The sequence below is a fragment of the Apium graveolens genome, chromosome 10 (genome assembly GCF_009905375.1).
Source record: "Apium graveolens cultivar Ventura chromosome 10, ASM990537v1, whole genome shotgun sequence".
In the NCBI taxonomy this organism is placed as follows: domain Eukaryota; kingdom Viridiplantae; phylum Streptophyta; class Magnoliopsida; order Apiales; family Apiaceae; genus Apium; species Apium graveolens.
This window is the reverse complement of record NC_133656.1, coordinates 215,841,242-215,855,881: the sequence shown is the minus strand read 5'-3', so window position 1 is coordinate 215,855,881 and position 14,640 is coordinate 215,841,242.

The following is a 14,640-nucleotide window of genomic DNA, read 5'->3' as shown; positions in this document are numbered from 1 at the left end:
TAAAGTAGTTTAATTTAAAGTTTAGATAATGAAAAATGATTATCTCTTGTCACAGTACATCTGACAAGAAATATTATATAAATAACACGAACAGTATGGAAATGAGTGTTATCAAGTCCGATTCTGATTAAATCCGACTAATTATAACAAAACAATTTATGTACGGCATTAAAGCCTAATAATTCATAAAAAGAAGGGAAACACACATATCCTACATACATATTTTAACAAAACATGTAAGCATACGAAGAATGTCAATAGCTAGCTGTACCCAGAGCCGACCAAACGGTCGGGCCGAATTTTCGGTGGTCCGGTTCATGAATTAGGTAGCTCGTGAACGGCCCGTTAAACTAGCCGTGCCGTGCCGTGCCGGGCCGATTTAACGGAAAATGAAGTCGGGACCGACTCGCGAATTAAACGACTCGGGCGATCCGGCGAATTGGCCACGAATAAACGAATGAACGAATTAGGCGAATAACACCCATCTGGCTAACTGACTCTTTGTTTTTTGTTTGAATTTTTTATATTTTGTTTTTACTTTGTTTGTACAGACTTCTGTTTGAATTTTTTATATTTTGTTTTTACTTTGTTTGTACAGAGACTTTGCATTTTTCTTTTAATTTTTCTTTTTTTATTTCTGTTTTTATTTTACCTTTTTTATATTGGAAAAGTTTTTCTATTTTTAACACATTTTAACATTTAACTTTTTTAACAATTTACTCGTATTTTTGATAAATTAATCAAAATAAATAAATTTTATTTTTACTCGTATTTTTAAAAAGTTAGTTTTTGCAAAACAAATTTGTTAGTTTTGAAAAATAAAGTTAGTTTTTGCAAATGAATTAGTATGTTACAGATGGAAAAGAGGACGCGTGCCGAACGAACGAATAATTCACGTGCCTGTGTATTCAGACGAACGAATAATTCACGGACCGAACGAATTATTCGCAGTTCACCTACTTCCAGTTTTTTAGTTCGGTTACGAATTATATGGTCCGGGCCGAGCCGGTTCCGGGTCGGTTCCGGTTTCCTAACATGCTATTCGTGTTCGGTTCGTTAGAGTAGACGGTTTGAGCCTAATAACTATTCGTTCGTTTACAAGCCAAATTATATGAATTTTGACGAGCCGAATTATGAGCGGGCCGAGTCAAACCGCTCGTTTGTCCGGCTCTAGTTGTACCAAGGGACAGGGATATACTGTATGTAGAAAACAAATATTCGATGCATTGAAGAAGCGGCAAAAGCCAAAAATGTCAACATAGCGTTTGGTGTACTGGCTGTGATGCTTCTAAGCATGCATACCGTATACGAGTATATATATGTAAATGAAGCTTCCCGCTCCTAATTGCATCCAAGTCCAACTACTTTGATATGCATGGGGTCCTATATATTATGCCATTTATGAAAAGATTTAATGCACACGCTAAAACAGTAGCTTAAAGTTCTTTAATTGTAATTTATAATGCATACGAATCCACAGGTTCTGCTAGCTTAAACTATCTAGGTTGTTGGGGTCGGGTCCTCTAGGTTTTACAGCCATCCACTCAAGTTGATGTGCAACTAAAAGCCTACCAGGTGTGTCCATTGCAATGTGTATTGAATGATTGTATATAAATGGGGTTGAATGATATATGCACACAAATCGCCACTAGTGGAGACTCGTGAGTCGTGACGGGGGATGCAAGTGATGAGAAAAAGATTGCTGAATTATTAACATCTGCTTTACATTCATTAAGATCCCAGCTACTTTTTAAATCAGGATCGATTGGTCATATATATACGTACTACACTTAACACTTTTATAATTCAGATCCAAATTAGACCACTTCTAGCATTTGACTGGATTTCTTTGCTACCTTGCCGACACTCTTAAGCACTTCGATAATTTCATGATGTAGCTAAGTTGTTTTAAATTATAACCTAAATACTGTAGATTTCGTTTGCTTTTTTATGTTTCTTGTTTAATTAATTTTCTACTATTAAAAATGCACTGCATCCTCACCTAAGTATATACTTAAGAACATTAACCCCTTAAAAATTTGTCCAATCACAAACACAAGCCCCAAGACATCGGTACATTTGGTAGAGAGTTTCTCATTTGCTATGGTTAGAGCATGCATCATCATCAGGATAGCATATAAAATGTTTAGCTAATATAATATAATAATATGTTTTAATTTGTTGACCGGGTGAGGTTATACTCGAGACATAATGATTAGTTATAGTGTAAAAAGGAAGATACTATTTGAAATGATGCGTTGTAGATGTTGAATTACTTGATTATGAATAATTTAACAATTACATATACAGAGAGAATAAAAATTGGAGAGAGAATTGTATTTCAATATATTTCAGTATATCTGATTTGAATAACTGAAGATCAAATTAATAGAGGTTGGTTGACAAATATTACTAAAGAAGCTATCTAAGTATCGTCAGTCTTTCTTAATAAATAAGTTTTACAATTTTTCCTTACTAAGTTTCTTCTCTAAGAAGTTGCGCAAGTCTTCCTCGATAAGTTTTGAAAGACTTCCTCGATAAGATTTATGAGTCTTCTTGATTAAGTTTCGACAATCATTATTATATCATATTATAATACTCTCCATTGATTGTCAAATGTGAGTTTACTACAGAGATTAACTGCCTTTTTAAAACCTTGCAGTGAAAAACCTAGTCGGATAAAAACCTTGACGAAAGAAAAAGAGTATAGTCTCCCCCTGAATAAAATATCTCACACTTTGACATCTTGTTGTAGCAAGTTTCTCAATCTCCGCATGCCAATATTATTCCGTAACTTTTCAAATATTGATGTGGGTAGTGACTTTGTAAGTAAATCATCAATATTATCACATGAGCGCACTTGTTGTACATCAATATCACCATTTTCCTGTAGGTCATGCGCATAGAAGAATTTTGGTAAGATATGCTTAGTTCGATCCCCTTTGATATATCCTTCATTTAAATGTCTGATACAAGTTGTATTATTTTCAAACAAAATTGTAGGACTGTCTGAAATACTTGATAATCTACACGATTCTCGAGTATGTTGAATTACAGACCTTAGCCAAATGTATTCGCTACATGCTTCATGAATTGCAAGTAACTCTGCGTGATTTGATGAAGTTACAGCCATAGTCTGTTTTGTAGACTTTCAAGAAATAGCAGTGCCACATTATGTGAATAGATAACCTGTTTGTGATCGTCAAAAATGAGGATCTGACATGTAACCAGCGTTTACATATCCAGTCAGTTATGATTTTACACTATGTGGAAATAATAACCCGAGATCAATTGTCCCATGAAGATATCTGAATATGTATTTGATCCCAGAACAATGCCTTTTAGTTGGATTAGAATTGGATCTTGAGCTCCAATAATACTAAGATATGGAACTTCGGGCCCAAGTGCATCTTCATCTTCATTTCTGAGTCAGAATGGATCTTTTTCAACTTCGAGTGATCGAATAAACCATTGGTGTCGCTAATGGATGAGGTTTGTCCATATAGAACCGATCAAGAATCTTTTCCGTATAAGTGGATTGATGAACAAGTATACCTGAAGATAAGTGTTACACCTGTATGCCTAAAAAAATCTTGTATTTCCAAGATCTTTCATTTCAAACTCAGTTTTCAAATAAGCAGCAGCGTTAGTAACATCTTCGGAAGTACCTACAATATTCAAATCATCCACATATACAACAATAATAATAAAACCAATTGATGACCTTTTGATAAACACACATGGACACACTTGATCATTAATATACCCATCATTTAATAAATATTTACTAAGAATGTTGTACCACATACGACCAGACTATTTAATGTTATATAATGATCGTTGTAATTTAACTGAGTATAAATGTCGAGGCTTAGTTTCATCTATCTTTAATCCTTCGGGTATTTTCATATAAATATCAATATCAAGTGATCCATAAAGGTAGGCTGTAACAACATCCATGAGACGTGTTTCGAATCTTTCCAAACAAGCCATACCTATCAGAAAACAAAAAGTGACTCCTTCCATCACATGAGATTAAGTTTCCTGGTAATCAAATCCAGACCTTTGAGAGAATTCATGGGCTACCAATCGAGCCTTATATCTCACAATTTCATTTCTTTCATTTCTTTTTCGTACAAACACCAATCTATTCCCAACGGGGATCATACTAGCCGGTGTTTAGACTGCAAGTTCAAATACATTTCTCATGCACAGGGATTGCAATTCTTTCTCTATTGCAATTTTCCATTTTGGTCAATCATCTCTTTGTCGACATTCTTCAACACTTTGGGGTTCAGGATCGGAGTTCATAATAATATCACATGCCACGAAAAAAGCATATACATCATCAACCTCAATACTCCTACAATTCGATAATTTCCCGTTATGTACATAACTCAGTGAGATCTCATAATTTTCAATTACATTTGCTTCTATTGAAGCATGTGCCACTTCTGGGGATATATCCTCTTCTAGAGGTAATATCACTTTTGGTGGTTTTATCAAAGCCACTTCAGGGGTTTTAACCTCTTCGAGAGGTGATACCGCTTCTGGGGTATTCGATATAGCCACTTCAGGGGCTCGAACCTCTACAGGAGGTAATACCGCTTCTGGGGTATTTTCTGGAACATTTGCTACTTCAGGGGCATGTCAAATCAATTTTCGTTTTTGTGGTACAACATCTTTTGCACCAACAGGTCTGTTATGCTTCTATCGTGATTTTGAATTATTAACCAATTTTGCATGAATTGCTTTATGAATAGGGATTTGCACCCTTTCTGGTGCATTAACAACAGGTATATGTAATTTTATGACATGTTTAGAATCATTAAAAATATTTTGCTTTTGATTAACAATATTTTACATATGAATGATTCTTCTAACCTCATATTCATATTATTTAGTGCGTGGATCCATATCACTTAATCCTGATACATTCCATGACATTTCAAAATTTAACTTATGCAAAATATTATCTCCCCTAATTGAGGGAATACAGACTCATCAAAATGACAATCAGCATATCGAGCAGTAAAGATATCACCAGTTAATGGTTCAAGATATCTTATGAAAGATGGTGAATAAAAACCAACATATATACCTACTCTTATTTACGGTCCCATTTTAGATCTTTATGGAGGTGTATTGGAACATATACGACACTACCAAAAATCTTAAAATGTGAAATATTAAGAGTTTAACCAAGAACTAATTCATGAGAAAGTTGTTTGTCGTAAGCAGATGGCCTTATCTTAATTATATTTGAGGCATGAAGTATTGCGTGACCCCAAATAGAAATGGGTAATTTAGCCCTTAGAAGCAAGGATCGTGCAATAAGCTAAAGTTTTTTAATTAACGATTCCGCTAAACCATTTTGTGTATGCACGTGAGCTACAGGGTGTTCGACAAAGCTTCATACTGACATAATAATCATTAAAAGTAGCAGATGTAAATGTATAGGCATTATTTAGTCAAATTGATTTGATAGGATTATCAGGAAATTGGGCTCGTAATTTGATAATTTGAGCAAGAAGCTTGGCAAAGGCTGTAATTCTGGTCGAGAGTAGACAGCCATGAGACCATCTAGTTAAAGCATCGATTAGGACCATGAAATATCCAAATGGTCCAGATGATGGATGAATAGGACCACATATATCTTCTTAAATTATTTCTAAGAAATCTGGAGACTCGTTTTGAAGTTTAACTGGATATGATCGAACAATTAGTTTTCCCAAATAACATGCTGAACAAAGAAGTTCATCACGTGGTATGACCTTTTAATTCTTAAGGGAATGTCCTGTAGAATTTTCTATAATTCGACGCATCATTAATACTCCCGGATGACCAAGTCTTTCATGCCAAAGGGTGAATGATTTTGGATCTATAATTTTGGGAGTAGTGATAATGTGAGACTCGATTACTCTAATTTCGCTAGCATATAATCTAGATGATATTAATTGCAATTTTTCTAAGATCTTCTTATGTCCTGAGGTTAAGGAGATATTCTTTTTCATTTTCTCTAGTGGTTTCTACATGTAAACCATTAAGACGAATATCTTAAAAACTCAGAAGATTTTTAGGGGATTTGCTAGAATATAGAGTATCATGTATGTGAATTTGTATCTCATTTAGTAGTATAAAACTGGCTTTCCCAAAACCCTCAATGATATTTGATGTTCCCGAAATCGTCCAAACGTGTGAGTTGGTTTTAGTCAATTTTTAGAAATATTTCTGATTTTGTAAAATTGTGTGAGTGGTTGCGCAGTCATTAATGCATATATTCGCCATATTTATGTTGTGTATATATAAGTGAACAACAATTTTATTATACAAACAACATTCATAACACAAGTACATGAAAACAAAATATTAAAACAAGCACGTCTAAATCATAACATCAAAGAAATACAAATGAAATACAGTTATCTAAATCATAATAAAGGTTATCACCAGTGTCTAGTTCATTTTAGGTCTTGCTATTTGGTTCTTCACTTAGATTATGACGAGCGAAATCCGTTTCCACCCTTTTTCCGTTATTCTTTTTATTTGCCTCGTAGAGGTCAACTAGATATCCCGGTGTACGACAAGTACATCGTCAGTGCCCATGTGCCCCACATCTGAGACATATATCCCTATTATCTTCTTCTTATGCTTTCTTCCTTTTATTTGGCACTCCATGTTGCCACTTCTGGTGGTCAGAATTGTTGTAACCATCACACTGCCACTTCAAGTTGCTATAGTTATAATGATTTTGAAACCGTCCTCGAAAGTTTTCATGCCCACGGTTTCGTCTGTAACCTCGTCCTCCTCTATGCCCTTTCCCACGCCCATTCTTCTGGAATGACGTGTTATGTACTTCAGGTAACTGGGAAGAGCCTGTGGGACATATATGATGATTTTTCAGTAATAACTCATTATTCTTTTCAGCGACAAGAATAAGAGATATCAGCTCGCTATACTTCCAAAAATTGCGCTCCCTGTATTGTTGTGCCAGAATCATTGTATTAGGATGAAAGGTTGAAAGGGTTTCTTCTATCATGTCAGTATCAGTAATATTTTCATCACACAAAATTAGTTTTGAGCTTATTTTGAACAAGACAGAATTATATTCAGCGACAGATTTAAAATTTCGCAACCTTATATTTATACAGTCATAATGGGCATGGGGAAAATGAATAAGTTTTTGGTGATCAAACCTATCTTTGAGATTGGTCCAAATCACAGTTAGATATTCAAATTTCAAATTTTCATGAATGCGGTGTCTAAGAAAAATAATAGTTTTGACATTTTGTTCAACAGTTGGGGTCTTTCCTGATTCTATGGTGTCTTTTAGCCCGTTAGCACTAAGATGTAATTCTGAATCGAACACCTTAGACAAATAATTATCCTCAAACACATCTAATGCAACAAACTCTAATTTTGAAAAATTTGCCATTCTGAATGTAAAAATATTAAAACATGATATAATGCTTTACAAATATATTTAAATAATTATTTTTAAATAATAACATATATGATACGATTAATACAAAAGTTACGACGGCATAGCCAGCCAAAAAACTTTTGGGTAATACTTGACGACAGATCTATCTTTATAGCATTTAAACAGTAATATAAATATATAACGATAATAGTTGGAATCAAATAATTAAATTTAAAATGTACCTCTTTTATTAAATGAAACTTATTCGGGTAATACCTCCTTCGTGAATAGAGCTTACTTGGACAATACCTCCTTCGTAAATAAAGTTTGCTCGGGCAGAGACTCGTGTTGATAACGTTTATAAATAACGTGTTGTGAATATTGAATTACTTGATTCTGAATAACTTAATAATTGCACATATAGAGAGAATAAAAGTTGAAGAGAGAATTGTATTTTAATATAATTCAGTATATCTGATTTCAATAACTGAAGGTCCAATTTACGGAGGTTGATTGACAACTCTTACTAGGGAAGCTATCTAAGTATCGTAAGTTTTCCTTAATAAGCTTTACAATTCTTCCTTACTAAGTTTCTTCTCTAAGAAGCTGTGCAAGTCTTCCTCGATAAGTTTTGAGAGACTTCCTCGATAAGATTTATGAGACTTCTTGATAAACTTTGACAATCATTATTATATCACATTATAACAGATACACATTTATTTCAATTAGTTTTAATGAAAAACGGGAGATGATGTGTATATACATGAATATAAGAACTCACACGCATGAGAAGTCAAATCCTTATTTTTTCTTAAAATATCTAAAATCTCTACTACTGTAACAATTTTTTATTGATTTCGATAACCAAACTTGGATACATAAAGTTATACTCCCTCTATCTCGTTCAATAGTATACACTTACTATTTCCGGTTTCCCAATCATTATTATACATTACTAAAAATAGTAAACTTTTAAGTAATATAAAAATAGATTACATAACATTATATTCTGAACATATCTCAGTCAATCATCATTACTCAGTCGTCTTTGCCCCAATCTTTTTAACCAAGAACCCTAAAACTCTCGTATTCCTTTTCTTGACTTCTTTTCCTCCTTACCATCAATTACCTAATGAAATCTGAATGAGTACATGATTCAGCTCCTTCTGTTACTTCAGAGTCTGAACATGTATCTCTATTGTCTCCATTTTTTTTATTGTTAAATTTATCAAATGTTCCCCTAAATCTCAATTAGTCGAGGAATCGATCACTGTATTTGACTTCGATTCTGATTGCCCATCTCTGTTACATCAAGTTGTTGAAGATACTCTTGAATTTCAAATTAAAAAAGATATTTTACGAAGAAATATGTATTACAAAAGGATTCAGGCAAGTCAATAGTGAAGAAGTTGGAATTGAAGATTCCAAATTCGATGATCCAAGTGGTGAACTCCATATTTTTCTTCCTTAATTTTTCAAGTGAAGGCTGATTTTAGCAATCAAAATTTTGATGTTTCATCTAGGTAAAAGAAAATCTGAGATATTTTGTATAGCTACATATAAAATCAAAGTGTTAGTTAATCGAACAATCAATTAAATCAGCGCTAATTTGTTTAGTTTTTGTACAAAAATTGTTTAGATTGTTGTTTAGATTTTGACAAAATTTTCATTTACTAGTAATATTTGCTTTCATTTTGGTCCATTATTTTGATTGTATGTATGAAAGTTATTATGTGATGTTATTGACTTGCGACTAATTGGAACGTATGTATGGCCTCTGTTTTTCTATTCATACATCGTGAATGTATTGGATGAGCATGCTTGAAGTATTGCATTAGGTTAATTCAGATGATAACTCTGGTTTATGTTTGGGAAATCTGTAGTTAGTATTATGTGAGATGTGCTTCAACTGCCCATCTATTTTATTTAGTAATGTGAGGTGAGTTTGCAAGTTATTGGAGTGATTAAATGAGATTATTGTTTTAAACTTTCATTATCGTATTTTTACCTATTAGTTTGGTATGTTTACTTCTTCAAAGCTCATGTAATTTGAAAAATGCTTAAACAACGCCTAATTTGAAGTCATGATACATGCTACTTATACTATCTGCTTTGGCTTTTACCATCAGAAAGCAAGAGTTGCTGCTGAGAAAGCGGCTACTGCGGCAAATGTTGAGGAGAATCAGTTTCCAACTTACGTAAACCTGAAAGCAGCAAAAGTACTACTGCTATTGGATAAACAGTTGCCAATTTATATAAGGTACAATAGTTTACATAATTTCTGTTTCCCTATCATATACTATTGCATTACATAGGAGTACATGACTAGAAAACAGATTTAGAAACAATTGGTGCCTCACTGCCATAAGAGGGCTTCATTATGCATCATTGTCGGTTGTCTCATTCAATACTTTTTCCACTATGTATAGTGAAGCACATATTTGAGTAGGTAGTAATCCCATTCATTGAAGTTTTTTTCCCCATGTGTGGAAGCTTGTAATTGTTATTACCACCATGTTTTAGTGTCTCTGTCATACAATTCATAAGTGACAACCATACATAATTTAAAGTAGAAGGACTAACTTTTTCATAAGCTTGCTTCACGGCATCAACTAATTAAGTAACCGTTTTAGGTGCCTTCTCGTGTTGTAGTCCTTGAATTATTCTAAGAAAACCTAAATCGTTGATATTGAGATCCGGACTATTAGGTGGTTGATTAGCCAATGTAATATGAAATTCACCATTTTGTGCAACCTTGATAAAATCTTGGTCATTGTCACTAATATGAGGTCTAGCGTTATCTTGTTGGATGACTATACATTTGTTAAAGTTGGAGGGCCATTTAGCTTTAATAGCCGGAATAATCTTTTTTATTAAACATTGTTTTATCACAATTTTGGTGATACTTTCTATGGATTTCACTTCTATGACACCCCTTGTTCTCACCTCCGGCTCCTCAATAGTTAAAGAAAAGATACATATTTTCCCTTCAAATATACAAACACCATTTTCGTCATACCCAGGCCTTACAATCGCACTCATAAACATAACCTTTGTTATAAGTCTCTTAGATTTAGAAGTTCTATGTGGTTCCGGTCACTTGACAATAGGTAGTATTTTTGTGATGCTCTTGTCATGTAAAACCACTTCTCATCTATGTGAACCATAAAATACATGTTTATATATGTTGGGCTTGTATGGAGTGTTGAGCACTCGATATGTCTTAAAACAAACATCACCCTTACTTTCGTATTTTGAGATGTTAAATAAGATTTCAAAGCATTTGAATGCAATTTTATTTTTCCCCTTTGAATAAATTTATGGACCGTGAATTTGGGTGCATTTAGTTGACAATCAAGTGTCCGAATATTGGTTCATAAGCATAAAGGAATTGAACTTACCTTTTGTAAGTCAAAAACTTTAATCTGGTTGCCACCTTTGTGTTTTCTCTTCACATCCGAATGGTCACCATTCTTGATTGCTTCCATAATTACTTTCCATATATTTGAAATTACTAGCCGGGTCACTTCACATTTAGAGGAAATTTTGTTGATCATTCTTTTTCTCAAGCTTCTCATTGTTGTAATTCAAAATTAGCATTTGAACAATTTGATCATTTTTTAAATTTGTCAATCTCTTTCGTTTTGCAGGACCCGAAGTAGTGGTAGTGGCTGGAACTTAATTTAAATCTGGAATTGGTTCTTCATTTAAATCTGGAAGCAAGAAGTCAGTTGGCATTTTTTTTGTGGTTTGAAAGATTGGTTCTATCAGTTTTACTTTTTAGAAAGTGATGAAATATTTGTATAAAGTGGGCAGATTTTTATTTTATTTGTAGCAGTATGTTTGTAATAGTAAAATGGAGGCAAAAAAGAGTAATCTAAAATTTTGTTTAAACTAGTGTATGATCATTGCTTTCAATAATTGAATAATATACATGACTTTTACTTTTCAATTTTTTAATGCTGCCTTGTCCTCCGTGCCCAGCAAGTCCAACAATGATAGTAACTTCTTTATAAATAATATAAAATATTTTCTCTTAGTAATTTAGGATATGATTTTGTATTTTAACTCCAACAATGATCCCTATACTCCTTCCTTATTATTATTATATTAATAAATTTGAAAAGATATGGACAAAAAGTGGGAGAAAGAGAAGGAGAAATGAATTTTTTATTGCTAAAAGTGTTATAAGGGAGCACCAGAAGTTCCTTAAAAATGACGAATGAAGGTCATGTCTTGGAGTGTTATTTTTTGTCAAACATCCTTAGAGCAACTCTAATAACTTAGTTATTTGGAGTCTTAAATTACAATATAAGGAAAATGGAGAAAAAAATCACTCCAACAATATCCTAGTGATTCCTTAAATCATTAAGATCCACTAAGATCTTTTTCACATTCCTTATTTTTAACTAATCTCTCATCTTCTAACTCTTATTTTATAATATATATGTTAGAAAGAGGCACTTACTTTCCTCACTTTTTGAAATAATGATGCATTTTAATGATAAAATATTATATAAGGAATGAATATAGGGAATGTTGTTGGAGATGAGAATAGATATTTGTCTTAGTTATTTGGATCCAATATTTTATATTAGATTTAGGGAACAAACTAAGAGCAACTCCAATAAGTTAGATATTCAAGATCCTAAACTAAAATTTAAGGAATCTTATATAAAATAGAGCTCCAACAACATCCTAGTATTTTCTTAAAAAGTTAGCATCCTCCATTCATGTATTATTTATAAGTAACCATTAGTGATTCCTTACCTTCATTTTAATAATAAAAAAATCACTTATCTCTCCTTCTCCATGTCAAATGCATAACTAGAGTTTAAATATAATATTAAAATATTACTAGGATACATTTATAAAGAATGTTGTTGGAGTTGACATACAATTAAAAATTCTAAAACACTAGTATTCATTTTTATAATAATATTTTTAAGGAACATGTTAGGACTCTATGGAGTTGCTCTAAGAAGCTGTTGGGAGATGCTCTCATAATTGAACTTAAGAACTCAGATCAACTTCAACACCTTAACTATTTGGAGTCTCAAAGTCAAATATAAGGAATATGGAGAAAAAACTACTCCAACAGTATCCTAGTAATTCCTTAAATCACTAACATCCATTAAGAGTTTCTTCTCATTCCTTATCTTTAGCTAACATCTCTTCTATTCTAACTTTTATTTTATAATATATATTTGAAAGAAACACTTTCTCTTTCTTCACTTTATGTAATAATGTTACTTTTTAATGATTAAATATTGTATAAGGAATGAATATAGGGAATGTTGTTGAAGTTGGCAATATCTATTGATGTCTTAAGTTATTAAAATTCAATATTTTATATTAAATTTAGGAAATGAACTAAGAAACGGTTGGAGATGCTCTAATATAAGGGAGCTGCTGTTGGATTTGATATTATATACAAACCAGTGGGACATAGGTAGTAGTTTACAATGATGTGTCCTAAGCACTTTAGACGATGGAATAGCTAAGAGCATCTCTGATGATTGGACATCCTTGAAGAGGAATAATTTTACCACATAATAAAAAATATTATTTTTATTATTGTTTCTCTTTTACATTAATTTTGACATTTTTTTTCCATAAAAAATTTCAATAATTAACACCCCTATATGTTAACTTCGCAAACTTAACATAAAACCTTAAAAAATAAGTGTAGTAGAGATTAATTATTTATTAATTGTTTGGATCTCAAATGAAATTAACGTTTTATTTTATGGAATATCAACTTTAACAACCCGAGTTGATATCTCGTACAAACTCACTTAACACTCTAATAATATTTCATAATTTTAATGAAGTGTTAATAAAAATACTAAGTACTGCTTTGCTCTAAAGAGATTTGCATGGTTTCTGAAGAAAGAATGCAGCGGCACTTGAGTAAGTTCAGAAAATTAGAGCAAGTTGATAGTATGGCAACGTGATTAAACTTTAACCTATAAATAATAAATATATTATGAGAAGGCAGGGACAAAACTTTACACTTTACAGGGTAAAAAAACAAAGAATTACGTTCATAAAAAGGGCTGAGCTCGATAATCATCGGAATCAAGTCTCCTTTTTGTAGTTGTTAATACGCAAACAACACACATTCATATATTCCACAGTAAATATATATTAAATGAAGTCCAGGTATAAAACCGCGTTTGGCTGGAAAGATGGACAAAAGCCAAGCCGATAGGGAGACGCTCAAGTTTAGGCAGCCGACACGCCCCAACATACACAGCCTGTCCAAATCTAAACTTACCCTAAAATCTGCCCCCCAAACAACGCCTTAACTACCACGACTAGTCTACTATTGCTCTTTCTACTTTAGTAAATACCAAAACCACACTCTCAATTTCCCTCTACTCTTCTCTCTTGTTTTTATTCACAATTCTTATAAAACAAACACTACCCACCGAATGCAAGTAAACATCAAACTCATATTATATTGTGTCTAATTCTCCAACTATTGGCGGGGTGAGCAAAAAATTTTATAACTGTCAAAATTAACCGTTACAATTGTAAAAATCAAAATTTTATGATTTTGTAACGGTTTGAATCAGTTATAATTTCAAAACCCGAAAATAACGATTTAGTTTGAATTTGTCTTTTATACCGTCCCTTATATCCAAATCACCCAAATATATTAAAATATTTTAATAAAATATTTTGAAAATACATATATTACATGCATTATTGATATTTATAAGTTATTGAATCCATATTACGTTAAGTATGCTTGAACGTTAAATATTACTTTTAAAAGATTCAAATTATTACATAATTAACTTGTTTAATTGATAATTTATCAATATATTAAATTTTTTAGCTATTACATACATGCACATATTTTTATTAACGATTTAAACCTTAAACGGAAACTGCCCAAACAACGGATAGCTTGCTTCCAAGCCGGCCCTTGAACTAAGAGTTACGATTACTCTTAATATTGCAAGAATTGAAAAATCAATATATTGGATTTGGGTGATTTTATCCCTCTAACCGGCGCAATCCGCCCAATAATCACCCCTAATTATTGGACAGAGAGTGTTTTTCGATTACCTTTTCTTTATTCTTAATTTTTGATAAACCAATATATCCGAATTTCACAATTATATTAACACATATATAGTTGTTGAGAAAATTTAAATCCATGGTGAATTTTGAAATGAGTTGTGTGCTAAAGCTCGCATATTAGT